The sequence below is a fragment of the Lepidochelys kempii genome, chromosome 1 (genome assembly GCF_965140285.1).
Source record: "Lepidochelys kempii isolate rLepKem1 chromosome 1, rLepKem1.hap1, whole genome shotgun sequence".
Classification (NCBI taxonomy): domain Eukaryota; kingdom Metazoa; phylum Chordata; order Testudines; family Cheloniidae; genus Lepidochelys; species Lepidochelys kempii.
Genome location: NC_136380.1, coordinates 223,099,466 through 223,122,354, shown reverse-complemented (window position 1 = coordinate 223,122,354; position 22,889 = coordinate 223,099,466).

Genomic DNA, 22,889 nt, shown 5'->3' with positions numbered 1-22,889 from the left:
TAGACTGCACCTCCCACCCCAGAGATGGAGGTAACTGGGCTGAAGGGAATTCACAAAAGCTTGCAGGGAAAGTCAAGGTTTAGGTAAGGGGAAATAGTTTTGCAGAGGCCTTTAGTGTGTTTTCTCTTTGTTCTGTGTACTATGTACCTTTGGGGGCACAATGTTTTGTTTTGAAGAAGCTGTTTCAAGTCACCTTTAATCAGTCATTGTCACTGGTCCACTGAGGTAAACAGTTTACAGGTGGGAAATATGGTTAGGCCTGTCAGGTTAATATGGTGTGGTGTTTAGATGCTGCTTGTAATTATTAGAACTGGGAGCAATGGCTGCTGGAAGTCTGAAAGGATAGGAAACAGGAAGGAGGGGGCGGGAGTTGAGGAGGCTGAGTGAGAGCTACCGAGGGTGCAGCAGCAGCTTGGTAAAGAGTTTTCCACTTCAAAAATAAAGTCTTGTTGAAGTTTGTTAGTACCTTGCCTGGCTGCTACAACATTTTGGTGACGAGGATGGATCTTCTGCCTCTGAACCCACCTGCACCCTTTCTGCAAAGCCCAGGTGAGTCTCCAATTGCTTTTACTGCCTGGATACATATGTTTGAGACTTATTTGCTTGCAATCACTGCTATAGAGATTTCTGAAGTAAGAAAGCATGCTCTGTTAATCCACTGCCTTAGAGCAGAAGGGCAGAATATATTTTACACTTTTCCCCTTGCAGATGATAAATATGAGACTGCACTCAAGAACTTTTTTGTGCCAAAAGTGAATGTAGTAGCTAATCACTACAGATTTCACCAGCATGAGCAGAAAACAGGGCAGACTATAATGCAGTGTATTGCTTCCCTGAGAAGTCTGATTGTAACTTGTGACTTTGGGAATATGGCAGATGAGATGATTAGAGACCAGCTCATTGAGAAAACAACCATGCTTTGTGTAAGAGAATGCTTACTTCTAGAACCACAACTTACACTAGAAAAAGCAATAACCACTGCTACTCAGATTGAGTCAGCTACAGCTCAAGCTAAAATAATGAGCATGGATACAGGAGGCACAGTCCAGGATGTGGTAATATGAGTCTGTCAGAATAGAGGGGTGTGTGCGTGCAAGCAGGGGGTATCACTTCTCAATGTGTTGGGCCTGTTCTTCTAGAACCAGTGGTTGTTGAACTGAGGAAGTTACGTTTATTATTATTTTACCTCAGTTTACATGTTCAATATCATCCTGCTTGACTAAGGAGTTAAATCAAAGTTGCAGGGGGGAGGGAGGAAATGGGAAACAACAATGGCAAAGATAAGGTACAGTCCAAGAGAAAAGTTCTCTGCAGAAAAGTTCGCTGTCACTGCAGACAAACGATTACAAGAGGAAAACTAATGAAAAACCACCGAATCAGCAAATTCAAAATACAATAAAAGTATGCTTTCACAACACGTTGCAAGCTACACAGGATGTCCGGCAAAAGTAGCTCAGTGCAATCATTGCAAAAAGATTGGGCATTTTGCTAAAGTATGTCACAACAGTCAGTTCAATCAACAGGTGCATGCAGTTACAATACCAGATGTTACTGTGCTGTGCGTGGACAAAATCACGACTGCACATATTCCAGAACAAATAAAGTGCACTGTAAATGTTTCCGCTATACCCTCAGGCAAATCACACTCTATTCAGCTAATAGTGGACACTGACTCAGCAGTGTATCTATGCTACCTGATTCCATCTATTTGCATTACTTTAAAGATGTGCCTCTTTCTGAACCCAAACTTCACTTGGTGTGCTATTTGAAAAAACATATTCCAGTACATGGCTGCCTGCCAGCAATCGTTACTTTTGGTGATTGCTGTGTAACTACAGAGTTCTACATGGTCCATAAAGGCACTCCTATTCTTGGCAGAGATTTATTGGCTGCTTTCAATCTCAGGGTAGTTAATAGAAGAATTGATCTTCCTCAGCAAAGCACTCTTGCAGTACACACACGAGTTTCAGCTGGGACCCAACACCAGGTTGAGGAGAAACTCGGCTGTGCTTATGGGTTTCTGCATAAAGTTAAAATGTGGAATAATGTGATGGCTGTACGACAGAAGTTACGGCACTTACCATTTTCAGTCAGGGAAGCTGTTTCAGAGGAACTTAGAAAACGTGTTCAAAAGGACATTATTGAAGAGAGTGACTCCTCGGAATGGGTTTCACCTATAGTAGTGACGCAGAAGAAGGGTGGAGGCATTCACCTTTGTGTGGACTTAAGGGAGTCAAATAAAGCTATTGTGATTGACAGCCATCCTCTTCCTCACGTAGAAGAAGTATTTGCAGAACTCCATGGAGCAAAGATGTTTTCTACTCTTGATTTGCAGAGCGCATACCACCGGGTTATGTTGCATGAAGATAGCAGAGACCTCACAGCATTTATTACATGAGGGACTATTTCGTTTTAAATGTGTTCCATACTGTCTCGCATCCGCCCCAAGTGCCTTCCAAAAATGATGTCATTGATTCTGAAGAATGACCATGGAGTTCAGTGCTATCTGGATGAGATTATCGTGTTTGGAAATACTTCTGAGGAGCATGACAATAACCTGCAGTCTGTACTAAACTACATCAGCAAAGCAGGCCTCAAGCTCAATAGGTCCAAATGCAAATTTAGACAAACTAAACTCTCCTTTCTGGGGCATACAATTTCACAGGCTGGACTAAAACCTGATCCAGATCATATCCTGGCAATTTCAAATGCTCCTCCTCCAACAGATTTGCAAACCCTTGTATTCCTTCTTGGGTCTTACCTCCTGGTATGCAAAATTCATTTCCAGTTATGCTTCTATCATTGAACCGTTACGAGAATTACTATGGAGAAGTTCAACCTTAGTGTGGACAATGGATGCACAAGCTAGTTTCGAAATGGTGAAAGACTTGATTGTACATAGTCCAGTACTTGCACTATTCAGTCCTGCATTGCCCACAATTGTAACTACTGATGCTTCTGATTATGGACTTGGGGCTGTCCTCATGCAACTTCATGAGGACAACACAGAGAGGACTTTTGCATTTGCTTCAAGTAATGCTTGAGTAATTACACTAAGTAATGCTGAGAGGAAATATTCTGCAGTCAAAAAAGAAGCACTTGCTTGTGTCTGGGCTACTGAAAAATGGAGAACTTACCTGTGGGGCTGCACGTTCAAGTTGCGAACAGACCACAGCCCTTTGACGACGTTGCTCACCGACCACAGCCCTTTGACGATGTTGCTCACCGTCTGGGACTGGGAAGAGCAGGATATCGTATTGCTAGATGGTCTGCAAGACTACTCTTTCAATTATGAATTGGAATATAAGCCTGGAAACCAAAATGTGGTAATTGTTTGCCTTTCTCACCTGCCTTTTGCCTTCACCAGATGATCCACCGGAGGATGAGGATATAGTAGTTGCGCTTATTACAAGCATTCTTACTGCAGTTACAAAAGAACAATTGCAAGCTGCTTGTTCAGCATGTCCAATTCAACAAAAACTATGGGAATTTTTTACTAAGAGATGGCCCAGTAACCCTAAAAACCTTGACCCAGTTTTGCTGCCTTATTTTAGAGTTCGGGATGAACTTTCTTGGCTTGATGGCTGTGTGCTATGAGGTACACACCGGCTACTTGTGCCAGGAGAATTAGAGTCAAAACTCATACACCTGGCACACAATACTCATCAAGGAATTCTCAGAACCAAACAGTGACTATGGGATCTGTATTGGTGGCCGGGGATGGACTCTCAAACTGAAGCACTTGCAAAATCCTGTGTCACTTGCCAAATGCATGATAAGACAGCAGTGACGTACCCCTCCATTACAGCCTGTTCCTCTTCCTGAATCTGCATGGGAAAAAGTGGCGATTGACATTGTAGGACCCTTTGCTACTGCTCCAAGTGACTGCCGTTATGTCATCACTTTAATAGACTATTTCAGTAAATGACCTGAGGTAGCGTTTACATCACAAATCTCTTCTGCTACAGTAATTAAGTTCCTCTCTTCAGTTTTTAGCAGAGAAGGTAACCCCAAAGAACTGGTTTCAGACAATGGTAGTTGTCATAAATATAAAGGGAAGGGTAAACACCTTTAAAATCCCTCCTGGCCAGAGGAAAAATCCTTTCACCTGTAAGAAGCTAGGATAACCTCGCTGGCACCTGACCAAAATGACCAATGAGGAGACAAGATACTTTCAAAAGCTGGGAGGAGGGAGAAAAACAAAGGGACTGTGTCTGTCTGTGTGATGCTTTTGCCGGGGACAGAACAGGAATGGAGTCTTAGAACTTAGTAAGTAATCTAGCTAAAGATGTGTTAGATTATGATTTCTTTAAATGGCTGAGAAATTAAGTTGTGCTGAGTAGAATGAATATTCCTGTCTATGTGTCTTTTTGTAACTTAAGGTTTTGCCTAGAGGGATTCTCTATGTTTTGAATCTAATTACCCTGTAAGGTATTTACCATCCTGATTTTACAGAGGTGATTCTTTTTACTGTTTCTTCTATTAAAATGTTTCTTTTCAAGAACTGAATGCTTTTTTCATTGTTCTAAGATCCAAGGGTTTGGGTCTGTGGTCACCTATGCAAATTGGTGAGGATTTTTACTAAACCTTCCCCAGGAAGTGGGGTGCAAGGGTTGGGAGGATTTTGGGGGGAAAGACGTTTCCAAACAACGTTTTCTCAATAAACCCAGATAAACGTTTGGTGGTGGCAGTGGAAGTCCAAGTGCAAAGGGTAAAATAGTTTGTACCTTGGGGAAGTTTTAACCTAAGCTGGTAAAAGTAAGCTTAGGAGGTATTCATGCAGGTCCCCACATCTGTACCCTAGAGTTCAGAGTGAGGAAGGAACCTTGACAGTAGTCAATTTACTTCCCTGGAGTTTGAAACTTTTCTAGCATAGGGGAATATTTTACACAGAAGGTCATCCCTATATTACCCTCAAGCCTATGGGGAAATCGAACAGTTTAACAGAAGTTTGAAAGAGAGTTTGCAAATGGCTAAACTGGAAGGGCGATTGTGGATAACCTTCACTACTGATTTTTTGCAAGCATACTGGGCTACACGACATGCCACAACGCAAAGATCACCCACAGAGTTACTGCATGGGAAACAGATGAATACGAAACTGAACATTGCTGGATTGTTACAGGCATGACCTGATGCCCCAACCAAGGACAATGTTAGAAAAAACAGTTGAACAGAACCAAGCAAAGTCTAAGGCTTTCACAGACAAGCAGTGGGGTGCTAAGAAACCAAAGTTAGAGTGTGATTCTTTCGATAGAATACGAAAACCTGGAATTTTACGCAAAGGTGACCTTAAATTCACAGCTCCTCTTAAAATCATAGAGAAGAAGGGACCTTACACCTACTGACTTTGTGAAGGGCGCGTATGGAATGCTTCCTATCTTGCACCTGCCTATGCACCAAGAGGAGATTATGCCATCACCCAGTCTGGCTTGGGTGACTTCACCGTAGTATCAACACAACAAGACATTGCACTGGAACCGGGGCTTGAGAGACGGCCTGTCAGACCCAGATGACCACCTGTCTGGACTAGAGACTATGTTATGTAGTATCTACAGTGTTTTCAGTGTAATATTTCTGCCAACACTATAGTGTCTTGTTTCATATTTGGTCCTACGGTTAGAACAACAATGTTTATTTTAATTGGGAGAGTTTCTTAAGAGAGGAGGGAATGTGGTGTTTAGATGCTGCTTGTAATTTTTAGAACTGGGAGCACCGGCTGTTGGGAGTCTGAAAGGACAGGACACAGGAAGGAGAGGGGAGGAGTTGAGGAGGTTGAGTGAGAGCTACTGAGGGTGCAGCAGGAGCTTGGTAAAGAGGGTTCCACTTCAAAAATAAAGTCCTGTTGAAGTTTGTTAGTACCTTGGCTGGTTGCTACAACATATGGTTGGGAAACAGGGCTCCACCCATTGAGAGAGGTGCAGGAATCCACACTTTTTGCCTCCGGGGTACACTCTAGAGGGACTAACAGTGGTCTAAAGTGCAGCTCACCCTGTAACAGTGACATGACCTAAAACTCCAACCTGTTGTAATACAGACCTCACATGCATGCAACTACTTCCCACGCCCCCAAACTCCTCACCTCTCTTTCCTTTCCCAGATACAGGGGGACCAGCCCTTGGCACTTATTGCTACATCACCCAGCTGGAATGTCTGCCCTGGTGATTCAGTGACTCATTCTCTTTAAGGACCTGATTTTGAAAGGGTCTCAACCTGGCCTTTGTTTTTGAAGATAAAATTTTGAGACTATAATTAATTGTGCCTGCATATTTGCACTTACAGTGAATTGCACATTTAAATCTTACCCTTTGGAAATCTTAATGCCTGATCTGTGAGTACTTGTGTGTCTTGGTGGTAGGATTTGTGTACAGAAAATTGTGTCTTCAATAAAGGAGGCCAGCACCGAAATTCTGCCCCTAAATATTTACTTAAGCAGAGATTTGCACACAGGCAAACCAGAATTAAGAGAACATTTTTCTAAAACCAGGATTCTCCCATGTTTTACAGTTGATGTTATTGAAGGGTTTTGTTGTTGCTTTTTAAACAAGTTCTCTGCTATTCGCTGTCTAGCTTCCCTTTCTGCTTCAGCCTGCAGGGAAATCATAGTGTTGTGTTTATAATGACATAGACTTGGTGCTGAGGAAAGGATTTCAGTGTCATGAATTCAGCATTGTGACCAGAGAGATGAATCTGAACTGAACTCCCACATCCAAACACTCCCAAATCACATGGAAGTTTGAATCCACACCTGAACTTCATGACTGGTGCTTTTTCTGTAATGGGTGGAGCCAAAACCCTGCTTTCTAACCCCCCCACCCACCCCCCAAATTTTTGAAAAAATATGGATATGGATTTCATGGCTCAAGTCCATCTCTCAGCCCTTGCCTACAGTGGTCATAGTGTGTAGAGTATGCAGAGCTACATGCCACAGTGAAAAACAGGCTGCGTCCACACTGCAGTATGCAGCTACATAGAGCAGTGAAAAGTTCTGGGAGTGGGGAAAGGCTCCGGCAGTGGAGAGGCAGTTGGACACTGTGCTGCTAAAAATAGCAGGGTAGACAAAGGGGCATTGCTTGGGCACGTACCTTAAGGTTCTGGTGTGTTTTACTCTCCTCACCTGAGCAGTGCCTCACTGTTTACCCCTGCTGTTTATACCTGTGGCAGGGGGGCATGCAGTGTCTGTGCTGCACATGCTGCCATAAGTGTAGACAAGGCCTCTGTCTGGTTTCTCTGCCAGAGCAAATGGAGAGGAGAAGACAGCTCTACAGAGATAAACAATGCCAGAAATTGGCAGAAATGGTAAGAAAAATGATGAAACAAAGAATGAAAGTAAAGCGCTTCGGCTTATTCTGCATCACTTAAAATACTCCCACTGTGACCTTCTTTAAAGCCTTCCTTTTCTCTTTAGCTTATATCTGCTTATATGGTTCCCACAACCACAGTGTCTGAGCATCTCACGAACATTAATGAATTTATCCTCACAAGGCCCCTGTGAGAAAGGGAAGTGCTATAAACCCTCATTTTATAGATGGGGAAACGGAGAAACAGAATGATGATGTGACTGACCCAAGGTCACACTGGAAGTTTGTGGCAGAGGATGGGATTGAACCCAGGTCTCCTGAGTCTACGCAATGCCTTAACTAAAAAAACATCCTTTAGCTCCCATTGTTTCTCATGGTAACAAGCCCAAATTTAATTCCAAGTAGGACAAGTTACTGCTTGGAGTTCTATAGTTTAGGGGGCCGTGTGTAGCCCCAGCAATGTGCAGTTTCCAGTCACCCACGCCTTTTTTTTTTTAGAAGAGAGATTAGATCCTGATTCAACAAATCATTTAAGCACATGCCTAAATCCATCCTTATTCATCAAAGCACTTAACCATGTGTATAAGTCCCGTTAAATTCAATGGGACTTTCAAACAGCCTTAAAGTTAAACATATGTTCAAGTGCTTTGCTGAATCAGGGCTGTAGAGAGTACAGAGATGGCATGATTTTTATTTCAGTTTTTTAAGGAAAATAGCAATTGCCATGTACCAATCAGACCAGTGGGACCATCTAGCCCAATACCCTGTCTTTCACAATGATCTGTACCAGATGGATGTTAAAACAGTGCAGAAAATTCCATACTGGATAATTATGAAATAATCTGTCCGTGGGGGAAATTTCTTCCTACCCATAGGAAGTTAGAGGTTGGTTTATGACTTGAAGCTTTACTGTCGATATCCCAAATATTTATAGATATACATTTATCTTACCTAATGCAACTGTGGATGTTCCCATTATTCATATGAATAATCTAATCCTTTTTTGAGTCCTGCTAAGTTCTTGGCTTTAGTGACCTTGTGGCACTCAAGGTTAATTGTATTATTTTTAAAAGGTTGCCTTTAAATTTCCTTGAATGCCTCCTTGTTCCTGTGTTATGAGAGAGGGTCAACGGGAGCACATAATATAATTTCTCTAGACCATTCATTACTTTGTATAGCCCCACTCTTTTTAATCTCTCCTCATATGAAGGTCTTTCCATACCTCTAATCAGTTACATTACCTATCTCTGGATCCGTTCTGTTTCTGCTGCATCTTTTTTGAGACAGCACTGAACACAGCCTTTCCCCCTGCCCCAGGAGACTGGCATCATGCAGATCATAAGCACCAAACTGAAAAACATTTGTAATATATACTGTGAATGAAGAGTGTTGCATGCTTATACAAATTGTTACATGTGCCTTTTGATGAGACTTTGGATCATGTTGGGTCCCCCCATGAAGCTTTGTCTTTCCAGCCAGGGTCCGTTGTAGTACTGGAGGTCATCCTACCATCCTTAGCTAAACCAATGATTATTTGTGCTTAAGGAAGGCCATAATAGAGTGACTTTGTGTATTCCCTTCTCCACTACTTCTCTCCCAAACCCAAATGATTTCCCTCCAGCCGGGATGTTATCAACAATGTTATCTTATGTCTATGAAGACATTGATCCCAACGTGCTGATAGAGCTGGGACAGTGGGAACATCTGTGCTGCCTGCACCAAGGTCACTTCTGAATCATACCTACTGCTTCAAGGCAAGGCTATAGAGTTTGATTCTTGTTTATACTAATGCCGCTTTACACCACTCTGACAGTGAAAAGGGGTCTTATAGTAGGTACAAATATAATTTGCTCCCACGTTAAGGCCCTTTCACACTGTCAAAGAGTATACAATGGTCTTAACATAAATAAGAATCAGATCCATACTCTTTGCACTGTGTCCCGCTTTCCCTACCCCCCTGTTCTATGTAGTATTTTCTTAATTTGTGGATTTAGGGGAGGGTTAAGGCAGGGGTTGATTTAGCAAATAACTCTATTCTAACAACTTTCATGTCGTTTCAGCTTTAAATTTCCCCCTTCCCCTCTCCCCAGCCCCATTTTTATTTATTTAAAAGATGTAATCCACATAGGAAAGTGACTTTTTGTTTATTTGGGTTAATTTTTTCTGTAAAACATCACACACATTTCTGGTTTACTCAACTGTTGGTATAAAAGTAGGTGATATATTCTGGTGTCCCTGGCATGTTACATAAGTTCCAGATCTGAGCACAAAGACCCTATTTTGTGAAAATAAATGCATTCTCTCTCAACTCACGTCCGTAGGATATCCCAAATGTACTGTACTGTGTTTACCGTGCAATAATATAATGCATATCTGTGCAACCCATGGCCATATTAGAAAAGCATTCATGTTTAACACACGTCGTTGATGCATCAATTAACTTCATTAGAGTTGGCCCCTCGAACGATTGTGAGTGCTTCCTTGTACAGAATGTTCCATGCCTGCGTTTGGGAAGGGAGGCCAGCCAGAGGAACTTGCTGTTTATTTTTGAGCCAATGTAAAAGTAGACCGTGAGCAGACACCGCCTGCTGCAGGCTAGACCTGACAAAGAGGTCATCTTTGTTGCACATGGCTGACGAATCACATCCCCTGCTGATGATCAGTGCTATTTTTAGCACAGGCTAAAATTCTTCATTCTTGACATTATTTTAATTTCATCAGAAGAGTCAAACTGCATGGCTAGAGAAAGAAAAAATATTAAAAATCCAGGAGGCAGTGGGGCTAATATGAGCTGTGGGTCTATGTAAAAAGAAACCTGATGAAATTGCTTCTCCTGGTGCTGACAACTTTGTCCTGGCAGCACCAATGCGCTAATAGCTATCGGTTGAAAAAGGACTATTTCCAAAGAGCAGTTCATAATGATAATGTAAATTTCACTTAAGTATATATGATTACAGTAAATTGCACAGAACTGCAACAGACACTGTGCTGCACTGTTTATGGAGCAGTATAGGTTTTCCAGTTCCATTTTTCTACAGTAAATGGAACCCTGGAAGGGGGAAAGAGGGGGCCTTTTGGCGCAGCGGGTATGTAAATGCCTATGGGAGCATTTAAAAACACATTAAAAACTTTGTTCGAGTCTGCCACAGATACAGCAAGTGTAAACAATCCAGTGGGGGTACCCTCTCTCTCAGTTGGCCAATCTGCACCTCTTTTTTCTATCTGTGGTGACTCGCTGTTGCAAATAATGCTTTAGTGCACTAGCCTATCCCCTCTGAGGAGACACAGATAAAACCCCTTGTTTTAACCACAAGCAAATGAATTTAATGAGTTTTTCATATATTCATATATTTTGAGATTGGAAGGGATCATTGTGATCAACTAATCTGATCTCCTGTATAACACAAGCCACAGAACCTCACCCAGTAGTTCCTGCATCAAGCCATTACTTCTGATCAATAGCACAGCTTTTAAAAAAACATCCAGGCTTGACTTCAAGACTTCACGTGATAGAAAACCCATCACGCCCCTAGGTAAGTTGTTCCAATGGTTAATTTTCCTCACTACTAAAATCGTGTGTCTTATTTCTAGTCTGAATTTGTCTCGCATCACCTTCCAAATAGTTGCAAAAAGAAAAGGAGTACTTGTGGCACCTTAGAGACTAACCAATTTATTTGAGCATAAGCTTTCGTGAGCTGCATCAGATGAAGTGAGCTGTAGCTCACGAAAGCTTATGCTCAAATAAATTGGTTAGTCTCTAAGGTGCCACAAGTACTCCTTTTCTTTTTGCGAATACAGACTAACATGGCTGCTACTCTGAATCCTTCCAAATATTGGATCTCATTATTCCTTTTTCTGCTAGATTAAAGAGCCATTTACGATCATGTAGGTATGTGTAGCCTGTGAGTAAGTCACCTCTTAACTTTCTCTTGGATAAACTGAAGAGATTAAGTTTCTGTTGTCTCTCCATATAAGATGGGTTTTCCAGACTGCAAATCATTCTTTTCCAATTATACACATCCTTTTTGAAGTTTGGTCTAACCAATGCCATATACAGCAGTAATGCCGTGTTCCCACTCCCATATGATAGTCTCCTGTTCATGCATCCAAGGATCAATTTCATTCTCTTAGCTACAGCATCACACACTGGGATTCACGTTCAACTGGTTATCCTACCATGACCCCTATGTCCTTTTCAGAGTCACTGCTTTCCAGGATACCCCCGCACATATTACAAATGTGACCTTCATTCTTTGTTCCTAGACTTGTGACCTTGCATTTGGTTGTGTTATAAGGTATGTTGCTCAAATGAGCCCACCTTATCGAGAGATTCAGGTTGGTCTATATAGCTGTTCTCTCTCCCCTACCCCCACCCTGGTCATGATTTATCACTGTAACAATTTTGTAACATCTGCAAATGTTAGTAGCAATCATGTTATGTTTTTCTTACAGAAAAAGATACTGAATAGCACTGGGTCAAATGCACATCACTGTGGGATTCTAGTAGAAACACCCCCATTGAATGACAATTCCCCATTCACAATTACTTTTTGTGGTCTGTCAGTTAACTAATTTATAATCCATTTAACTTGGCCTGCTTTGATTTTGGGTAGTGCTAATTTCCTTTTCTTATCAGAACTTCAAGTGGGACTAAATTAAAAGTCAGACTGAAATATAAGTATGTTATGGCGAAATATTTACCTTTATCACCAAACTTGTGATCTCATAAAAAAAAAAAAGTTTGAAGAAGCAGCATGACCTAGTGGATAGAGTATGGTACTGGCACTCTGGAATCCTGCATTGTATTCCCAGCTCTGCCACTGGCCATCTGGGTGACCTTGTCCAGAGTTCCCTATGCCTTAGCTTCCCTACCTGTAAAATGGGGATAATGTCACTGACTTCTTTTGTTAAATGCTTTGTGATCTGCTGATGAAAAGCTCTTTTTAAGAGCTGGGTATTATTATTATTTGTTTGACAAGACCTGTTTTCCATAAAACCATGTTGATTGTCTTAATTATGCTACCATCTTTTAATATTTTACTGATTGCATCCCAAACCAGCCTACTGTGACAGACTGACAATATCCTGAGTGTACTTTATTGAATTAAGTTTAACATCTTTGGGATCCATTGTATTAAGAATGCAATTGTGTACGTGTTACTGTGGAATTGTATCTATGCATCTTTCTTAGGAGTTTGAGTAATGCAATTTCTGGAAGAGATTAGGAACTTCAACGGACTTTTTGGAACAATACCCATGAAACAGATTTCCTAGAAAGTACCTGAGAAATGAAAATGACCCACTTTGAATCCACCCTTATTGAAGCTATGGCTTGGGGAGGTAAACTGATTGTTGACTAATTACCTGCTCCTGGAAACCCCAGATCAAAGACCCTTGACCTCTATAAAGGGTGAACTAAACATGCTATGAGAGTGCTAGTTCTGAGTTGAGGCTGTGATGAACTTGTGACCACAAAGGAAGCCCTGGGGAATGGGGATTGAAGGACTGCTCCTGCTAGAGCCCAGGATAGAATTAAGATGATATCTGGGAAGCTTATTAGAATAGATGTAGGTTCTGTTATTGTTTTTAATGTTTTCTCTGTAATGCTTTTTATCTTAGGAGTCTAGCAGGCTTGCTTAGGAAGTGCTGTGTGGTAATTTATAACAGTAGCAGTACACTTAACTGTCTCTGAAGAGAAAGCAAGCAGGTGTGCTTGGGCAGTCTAACTCAGCTGAGAATAACACAGTGAAGGCTGGGAACTATGCAGCCTGGAAATACCCCAGTCAGGTTTCCACCCATAAAGGCAATGGCTGGGGAGCTAGAAGCCTGAGAATGGCTGCCTTAGCTAGGCCACTAAGAGGAAATACAGGGGCAGTCGCCCCAAACTGTGACACCTTCCATGATTTTGCCTGGGATGTTAGTGTCAGGCTAACATGCCTGTAGTTAACAGGTCACCTCATTGACCTTTTCAAATATTAATACAATATTAGCTTCTTTCCCAATCCTATGGAATGTCCCCTGTGTTCCCAGATTTGCTAAAAATCAATATTAGTAGTTCAGAGAGCTTCTGGGCCAATTATTTTAAAACTCTTGAGAGCTAGTTAATCTGGTCCTGAAGATTTAAATTTCAGTAGTTGCTGTTTAACATCTTCCATGGCTACAGATGGAATAGAAAGTATGTTGTTGCTGTAAAATATGAAAACATGATTCTGCTTCTTTCTGAATACAGAAGAGAAATATTTATTGAATACTTTTGCCTTTTCTGCACCATGACTGATAATTTTACCATCCTTGTTTAGTATCAGAAGTATCTGAAGGCTTCAGTTTAATCTCTGAATGACTCTCCACACTGGAAAAACAAATAACTGGATGCAATTTGCTCAAGAATGGCCCAGTGATGGGATAGGAAGTGCTCTGATAAAATTGCGTTGGGGCCCAAGTCTGGACCAGCAGTAGGTGCCTGATAGAAATAAGTTGGGAGCCTGGTTCAGGACTGGTTCAAGGAGGTGTTGCAGGTCAGCTTGAGGTACATTGGTAGAACTGTGTATCAATCCAAGGCCTGGAATGGCAGAAATGCCTGTAGTTGAAGATTCATGTGCATTGTGGAATTGAAAAAAGGCCCAAGACTGGAGTAGCAAAGGGTGCTGCAGATCATGGGTGAGCTGCATTGTCACAGCTATGTGGAGGATCCACCCACAAACACCACATGACTCGAACCAATTATTTTATCCCCTCACTTGCCTGGGCATCATGAACATTAAAAATAATATCCATACATTCTCAATGTGGCTCCTAATTTAAACAGGCTTTCTGTTTAGATTATTGAGTGAGTCCTGCCCAATGGCACAGCTTCAGCTCTTGTACTGCCAACTGGGAAACCTGAGGCCAGAGCACCTGCTGGGTCCAATGCCCTGCCAGAGGTTGAGCACATCAGAGAAAGTCTCTGACAGCTACTGCAGCTGATCAAACTCCAACATTCGCATCAGCCCCATTGGGAGGTAAAGGAAGAGGTGAGAGGCTATAGGCAAGGTAAATGATGGGGGAAAGAGGTCTTACTGGGCACAGGAATATTATGAAAAAAAGAACTGATAGGCGGAGAAGCCTTCACAAGTATGCATATAGTAGCTAGTACATTATATTGTTGTGTGTGCCCAGGAATATAGTTATTCACTAATACCCTTAAGCTTTTCTGTACTCTCTGGCAATTAGTCTTGGAGAATCAAAGTCACGCTTATATATTTTCAGTGCAGCTACCCTGGGATGAATTTGACCTGGAGTCCCTATGAAAACCTGGGAACTTTCCAGGCAGTGTCCAAGCAGGGATGAGGTGATGGGTGCCACATGACCAAAATGGAATTCTGGTTTTGCAACACTTAAGCTTTTAGCATAACAAGAGTGGTCAATCAATTATGTTTGTTATATATTTGAATAATCATAGAATCGTAGAAGATTAGGGTTGGAAGAGACCTCAGGAGGTCATCTAGTCCAACCCCCTGCTCAAAGCAGGACCAACCCCAACTAAATCATCCCACCCAGGGCTTTGTCAAGCCAGGCCTTAAAAACCTCTAAGGGTGGAGATTCCACCACCTCCCTAGGTAACCCATTCCAGAGCTTTACCACCCTTCTAGTGAAATAGTGTTTCCTAATATCCAACCTAGACCTCCCCTACTGCAACTTGAGACCATTGTTCCTTGTTCCATCATCTACCACCACTGAGAACAGCCTCACTCCGTCCTCTTTGGAACCCTCCTTCAGGTAGTTGAATATCACTAATTCTATTATACTGATCATCATACATAAGTGATTTTCAGTTCAGAAAACTTTTTTCCACAGTCACACACAATCAGAGCCTGATTCTCCCCTCATTTACACCACTTCTATACCAGTATAGTGCTTGTGACTTGAGTGCAGTTAACCCTAATTTACACCAGCCAAATGAGAAAAGACTCCAGTCCCTTATTTCCATGTTGTTGTTGTTCATTATTTGTATTATGATCGTACGTAAGGACCCCAAGAAATATCAAGGCACAATTGTGCTAGGCACTGTATAAATATTCTCCTCTCTGACCTTACTATGGAAAAAGATCCTTAAGTGAAAGTTGCGCCAAATGAACAATTAACAAGAGATCAAGTCAGGTGAAGGTTCAAAAGATGTTATATAAAGTAAATGAAAACATTTAGTTATTCATCCTAACTCAATTCTTCTAAGCCAAGCACAGACAATTGATGCCTCTTCATCTGGTACCTAGTTCTGTTCACTCCTGCTAGCTGCCTATCTCCCTGGAGCTCCCCATCCAGCAAACCTCTTGATGATAATGTTCTGATGGGCCATCAACACCCAGCTGTTTTATGCACCGTGGCAAATCATAGCAACTATAGAAAAAAGACAGGCTGCATTGCGACAAAGCACAATTAGGAGCAACTATGTCCCTCTCTTCTCAGATTGTCCGGCCTGAAAGAGGTCAGCTGCGTTTCTAAGCCAGTCAGCAAAAGCAGGTGGCCTTTGTTACTGTAATCAAAGGATAGGCAAGGCTGGTCTTTTGTCAGTAAAGGAAGAAAGTGAAAAGCAGGAGCACCTGAGGGGCAGAGGCTTCACCAAACTCAGGCTTCTCAGGAAGGGGACTGGTCTGAGTGTAGGGTGAATCGGTTTATTATTTTATCTGATTTTGTTGGGCACTTGCCCGTTGTATGAGAAAACTGAAGATGTTTCATCTTCATCTGAGTCACAGAAATCCTGATTAAATACTAGATCCAGGAAGAACAAAGCATTTTTAATCACCTGCCTGTTCTCTGCGCCCATTTGCAGATCTCACCTACTAGATGCAGTTGAATTGACAGCCTTGTGACTGGAGCAGCCCAAGGTGGAGGGAAAGGTCACTGTGCTTGGAAGTTAGGGAGAAAATCATGCACCATTGTGCGTGTGTTCATTAGAACAGTAATGAAAATGAGGAAATGTGAAAGCTGAGCAGAAAAATTTTACTATAATTACTATAATATGTAACCAGTGCTTATTCTATATGGTGCTTTATCCCCTTCTAGTGGCTGAGCCACAGGTAGTAGCTGATAAGCCTGCTATGTCTTTGGTCAACTGAGTAGTGTCTTTTAGCTCAGGGTCTAGAGGCTCATGGTTTTAGATCCAGAGGTCCTGTGTTTGATCCTCACTGTTGGTGCCACACCAGAGCATCATGTTGCAAATATAGTTCCTGGTCTTTGATAATGGTAAATAGGATCAGCCAGACATTTAGTTGGTGTAAATCAGTGTAAATACATTGACTGCAATGGGGCATATAGAGTAGGGCTTCCTGAGCAGTACACAAGCTTGGAGAACGATGGTATCTCTTGTCTGGTGCACATTGCAGGATATGCACAAAATGCCTCTGTTTATACAGATTCTAATTTTTTTAAAGCTTGAAAATTCCCAAGGATCACAGAAGAAAGATGGAAAGGAATAATCTAGCCCTATAATCCATGCCCCACCTAGTGCTGCAGGTTTTTTACGTTCTGTGCTGTGGTGCTTTGTTCAGTGCAGTTCTAAATGGCCCAACACTATTCAAGAGTAATAAATCTTCGAGTCAGAAAAGAATTCCAGCTGTCAAGCCTAAATTATTCCTTTTCTGAATCCTAGTTACCCTCCCCCATAGCACCTTAAATAATTCCACTCCTCCATGGCTGTATGCTGCCTTCCAATAGCCTTAAGCAGTTATGTCCCCTCTTAGTCTTTATTTAGCCTTACTGCAAACAGTTTCTTCAGAAATCGGTCCCGCCAGTCCCTTAAAAATATTGAAGATCTTCTTTGAATTTCCTCAAATGGTGATGTATCTTAAAAGCCTTGATGTAGCAAAGCACCTAACTACATACTTACCTTAAGCATCCCGCAATTCCGTTGACTTCAATCAGACTATTTTCATACTTATAGTTAAGCATATGTGTTAAAGCTTTTTCTGATCAGGGCTCAAGGGATGAGGTGTTTCTAGTGTGGTCATATAAGAGCTAAATGGACAGGGACTAGAGCACGCTCCATGAACTAACAGTTCTGCATATACAGCACAAAATTGCAATGGCCTTTTAGTCTGTGATGTCATATTACAGGGGTGGCCAAACTTACAGACCCTCCGAGCCGCATACAACAATCTTCAGAAGTTTGAGAGCCAGGGCACACCTCAGCCTGGGCCTGGGCAGGAGGTGCCTGCCAGGGCTCTGAAACCCTGAGCCCCAGTAGGTGTGCCCCACAATGCAGAAGCCCTGAGACTCCCCCTCCCCGCTGGGCAGAAGCCCCTACCCCATCACCCAGCTGCAAAGCAGAGCTCCTGAGCTCCCTCCACTCCTCCTCGGTCTGGTAGATGGAGAATGGGGGTGGGATGTGGGGGTCTCTGTGAGCTACATTTTAACAGTAAAAAGGCCGCATGTGGCTCACAAGACACAGTTTGGCCTCCCCTGTCATATTGCAATCTCATGTTAGTTAATGCGCACCCTTGGGGTCTCTTAATATTTCTGCTTTCCAAATATCTCTCTTCCCATTGGATTCTCCCCTCCAAAATGTACTGGTTTACAGTTTTCTAGTTGAATCTCATTTTGTTCTTTTCTCCCTTGACATCTTTAGGTTCCTATGTATGATGAGTACTATGTCTTCATTCCCTGGAACTAAGATTGGTAAAAGCCCTGATATGAATTTCAGGTTAAAATTTTCAAGGCAATACAGTGGAACCTCAGAGTTACGAACACCAGAGTTGTAAACTGACCAGTTAATGACACACGTCATTTGAAACTGGAGGTACACAATCAGGCACATCAGTATTGTGTTAAATGTCAACTACTAAAAAATAAAGGGAAAGATTTTAAAAAAAGATTTGACAAGGTAAGGAAACTGTTTCTATGCTTGTTTAAATTAAGATGATTAAAAGCAGCATTTTTCTTCTGCATAATAAAGTTTCAAAGGCTGTATTAAGTTCATGTTCAATTGTAAACTTTTGAAAGAACAACCATAACATTTTGTTCAGAGTTACAAACATTTCAGAGATACAAACAACCTCCATTCCCTGAGATGTTCGTAACTCTGAGGTTCTACTGTATTGAGAGCTGTAGATAAGTTAAAATGTGTTTGGAAAACAATCTGATTATTAAGGTAGTCAATGTTCTTTCATACTAATATGTTCAGGGTAAATCGAGCTGTTATCTAATAGGGTGATAGGATCCTCCCTCTACCACCAAATGTGAACAGGTAATGTAGTTTTTACCTCTGAAATGCTTGACCATATATACAGCTCTTCACTATTCCCTTGGACATTACCTGTCCATAGTCATACTCAAGATAGTGAAGTCCAAAGCAGATTGTGAAAAGTTACAAAGGGATCCCACAAAATTGGGTGACTGGGCAACAAAAGAAGAGCACTGTGTTGCTCAAAAGAAGTTGGTCCAATAGAAGATATTACCTCATCCAGCACCTGTGAATGTGAGGAGCTCAGATACTATGGTAATGGGGCTAAGTACCTAAATAGAATTTTCTTTATAAACTCTTTCAAAATACATTTATTTCACTTTGACACAGATAAAAAAGATGCCTATCCCAAAGTGCAGGTGTCTTTGACAATTGTTTAAAAGCACTGATGAACATAAGTCCCCAGCAGCAATTTCCACCATATGCCATAGCAACCAGTCACTCCTTTTAGCAAAAGAAAAATGGGGGGGGAAGTAGACTCCCCTAAAATGTATCCCTCAGGTAACATCTTCGTCCTCCTCCCCAAAAGCCTCACTAACAAGATGAGACTTTCAGTAAGTCCAGTAGGTCAAAAAGGCATCATCATGGAGAGCACTCTGACTCCAGCACCCTCTCTTCTAGGTGGAGGAAGCCCAGTTCGGTCATTTATGTGGGTCTCAACAGCAGCAGTATATCACAGGGAAAGGCGGTCTCTCAAGTGGCCAGATCACAGGCCATTTAGGACTTAGTAAGTCACAACTAGCCTATTAAACCCTGCCAGAAGCCCTGGGATAGGGCCCTGGTGGCCAGCGGGACACCAAAACCAGTTCTATTTCCACTTTATCCCAAGACACAAATACAAGATGGGAAGCCAGTGTATAGAGTGGAGGACAGGTTTGATGTGCTCACAGTAGGGCATGTTGCTGAGGAAACTCACTGTAGCATTCTGTAATAGTCATCAGGTCTATTAATTTGTAAAGAATTGGGATCCTTTGGGATGAAAGGTACAATTTAGCAAGACCACTCCCAGCAGCATCTAGATGTTCGTTGGCCAAGTAACAACCAAGCCCACCCTGGCTAAAAGTGGTTGCAGCCCTAGGTGGTACATATGAAACAAAAACAATTGTAAAAAGAACGAGGAGTACTTGTGGCACTTTAGGGACTAACAAATTAAGAGATTAACAAATTAACGAAGGTGCCACAAGTACTCCTCATTCTTTTTGCTAATACAGACTAACACGGCTACCACTCCAAAAAGATTGTGTAGTTCCTAGCATCTCTCCCAAAGTGTTACCTCAATAGAGATCTAGGGAAAATTTCTTAGCTGTCCACTGACAAGGTAAAGAGACGTGGTGCCCATCAATCTCAGGTCCTTCAGGTCTCCTATATTAGGAGTGAGAGATTTAAATGGATGTGCCAGGTCTTATGTTCAGAAGGGTTAACAGTCAGCATCTTTCAAAAAAGTGGTATTCTCATTAAGCTTTATTCCTGCTAGCTTTTCAAATGCACTTGTTCTGACTCTGAGAAAAATGAAACCTAAATCTCCCTGTTCCTGATTCTTTTACCTGTTAGACCTCTGTAACTCATCTGGGGTTGGGATTCAGGGCTGGTGTGCAGAGGCTTATTCCTACTGTAATGACTGGTTCTTCCTGTCTCTTTTTTGACATTGCTTGGGGCATTCTGTTTCCATGCAGGAAGATCTACTTGCTAAGAAGGTTGCTGCTGAGAGATGTGTTTATTCATAATGATCAACACATGGCTTAGACTGTGGAGCATTTGTTGGTGCTCCGTAGCAAACTGGCCTTTGACATGCAGCTTGCTCCTCTGCCTTGCTTCTGGCTGTATGAAAAGGGGCTGAAATGCATGGAATATTTCCCTAACATTAACTTTTCATGCAAGCTGCTGCTAAAATTGACACAAGATTGTCTTGCGAATAGGGGTGCTGGAACAATCTGTATAGCGGGGGTGCTGAGAGCCATAGAACCAAACTGTAAACCCTGGATATGATGGAAACCACTTGAAGCCAGGGGGTGCTGCTGCATCTCCAGCACCCCTAGTTCCAGCACCTATGCTTACAAATGTGATCAGAACTGGAGGAGGTCGACATGTCCAAGGAAAGGCGAGCTGGTGTCCACAAGATTCTCTTTCTATTAAGATGTAGCCCAGACTATGACAAGCTTTGAGAATCCCTTTTCTAAATAAAAGTTGCAGATTCTACATACATGTCACAAATAAGCAAACAAACAAAAAAAGGAGCTGTCTTAAAATTAGTTGGTCTCCAGATGTTCCCTTGACTTAAAACACCTTACCCCACTCTTGTTTATCTGCTGTAATGCTTTGCATTGGTTCAAGAAAAATGTGGTTTTCAAAATAGCATACAAAACAGGACAGCCAAGGGGTTTCAGCATTTGATTCATGCCAGGATCAAGTTATCTCCTTTTGGTCTTTGTATGTAAAGACAAAGTCTTTCAATGTAAACAAAACATTTACAAGGAAGATCTAGAATGTGGGATAGTGATTTTGACCAGTTCAGTAGATTACTTGTGTTTTGCAGAACCCATTGACCATTGTGAAGGATCATTTCAAAAGGAAATGAAAATCGTCATGTCCTTTAAAACACTGAGCACTCTGTTAGGGAGTTATCAGCCAAGGTAGGCGGATTGGTGAGGTCGAAGGGGGAAAATGGAGAAGTGTTGTAAGTGGCAATGTGCATCCTGAACGAAAGTAACGTGAAGTCCCTTCATAAGTTTAGGAAGAAAAACCAGCATTTCAACTAAATTAATATTATTGGTAGAATTTAGCATGTATAGAATGGTTAAAAGTGGGGGAAGCTTTACTCCTCTGAGTTGTCAGGTCTGTTTTGAGAAGGTGTTAAGAAGGTATCGTTCTAAATTACTTGGCAGCTGTCAAAAGTATTCTTGAATAATTTGGACTGGCGTCTAAAAGGGAGTGTTTCATTCTGTGTAGGTAAGAGTGGAAAAATAAATGAAAAACTTAACAGTGATACCACAGAGTATATCTCCAATCCCACATCAGAGGGGAGAAAGAACTGCTAAGATGGGGGAAAAAATCCACTATGGATGTTGCTGACTGTGATTTTTGTAATGTGTTTGAATGGCTTAGCGGTATAGAACAAGGCTGCAGTTGTCAGGGTATGAGGTCCTGCTGCTTCAGAGGTGTCAAATTATTACTCCTCAGCTGGAAGAAACAGTGCTCCAGTGCCAGGAGCCTGTAGACTTTGGCACATGTCTTATCCACTGCTGGCACGTGTGGGCTGCATGGTGAGGGGATATTTTTTTGTTGTTCTAAATCTTTAAAAAATGATTTAAAGAGGGGAGCAAGTTGTTGATACTGCTCTTATCAAAAGGGTTTAAAACACCATCAGAATGAGACTGTACCTCTCTTGGCACTGATTGTGGAGTATGGAACCTCCCAGTTCAAACCCAGCCCAGATAGGGAGTGACATCAAGTTATTTCCATATAATGACCAATTTGCTGGCCAACTCTGTGTGAAATGACTTGGTCATTTCAGCTCATTTGCTCGCGTACCCTCCTCCACATGACAAAAGCTAACACAATGCTTGGGACTCATGGGTCCCTTTGACCTAGTGACCAAGTGGACATGTAGACCTACCTTCTCCTTCTTCCAGTTCAGGATTTAAGGCATATAGGGTCTGGATGACCTTCAACCGGTGCTATAAATGCAATGTCAGTTCTGTGGTTAAAAAAAGAGGATGTCACACTCCAGGGTTTTCAAACTGAAACCTATCACCAGCACTGAGTGTTCTGGAAAAAATAATGAAATATGAAAAACAAACAAATCTAATTTAGGAAATCTGAACTTAGGGACAATGTACCTGTTAACTGGCCTTAAAGCGATGCAATCCTGGACTTCCAAATGGCTCTGCATTTCACGCCTGTTAATTCCACTCCATTCCATATATACTAGGCCTAACTATGCTCTCAGTATAATATCTCTGCAATCTGATTTACAGCAATAAGATTGCATGGTTTGAATGACAGTAGAGTTTGGCCCAGGGTCTTTCACGTGCACAGTGTCTCTCAAGGCTTTACAAAGTAAAGAGTTAAATATTGGCAACAGGGCACCAGTGGCAAAACAGCCCTGCCCTTTTGCTTTCCACAGTAGCTCATATGCAGATTAGAAGCTAGATTCTGTTTGATTGAGAGAGGGAATTGTTATCCTCTACTGTGTTTCAAAACATTCCCTATGGTCCGCAACCAGAAATGGTCCAAAAGCACTCGAATGTCTCACCGGAAGGCTGACGCCTTTAATAGTGCAGCATCATTTCTACTCTACGGTAGTCTTGGGCAAGAAATAGAGTCCCAGAGCTTGATTTTCTTCCCCCTTGCACCAGTTTTACTCTGGTGTAATT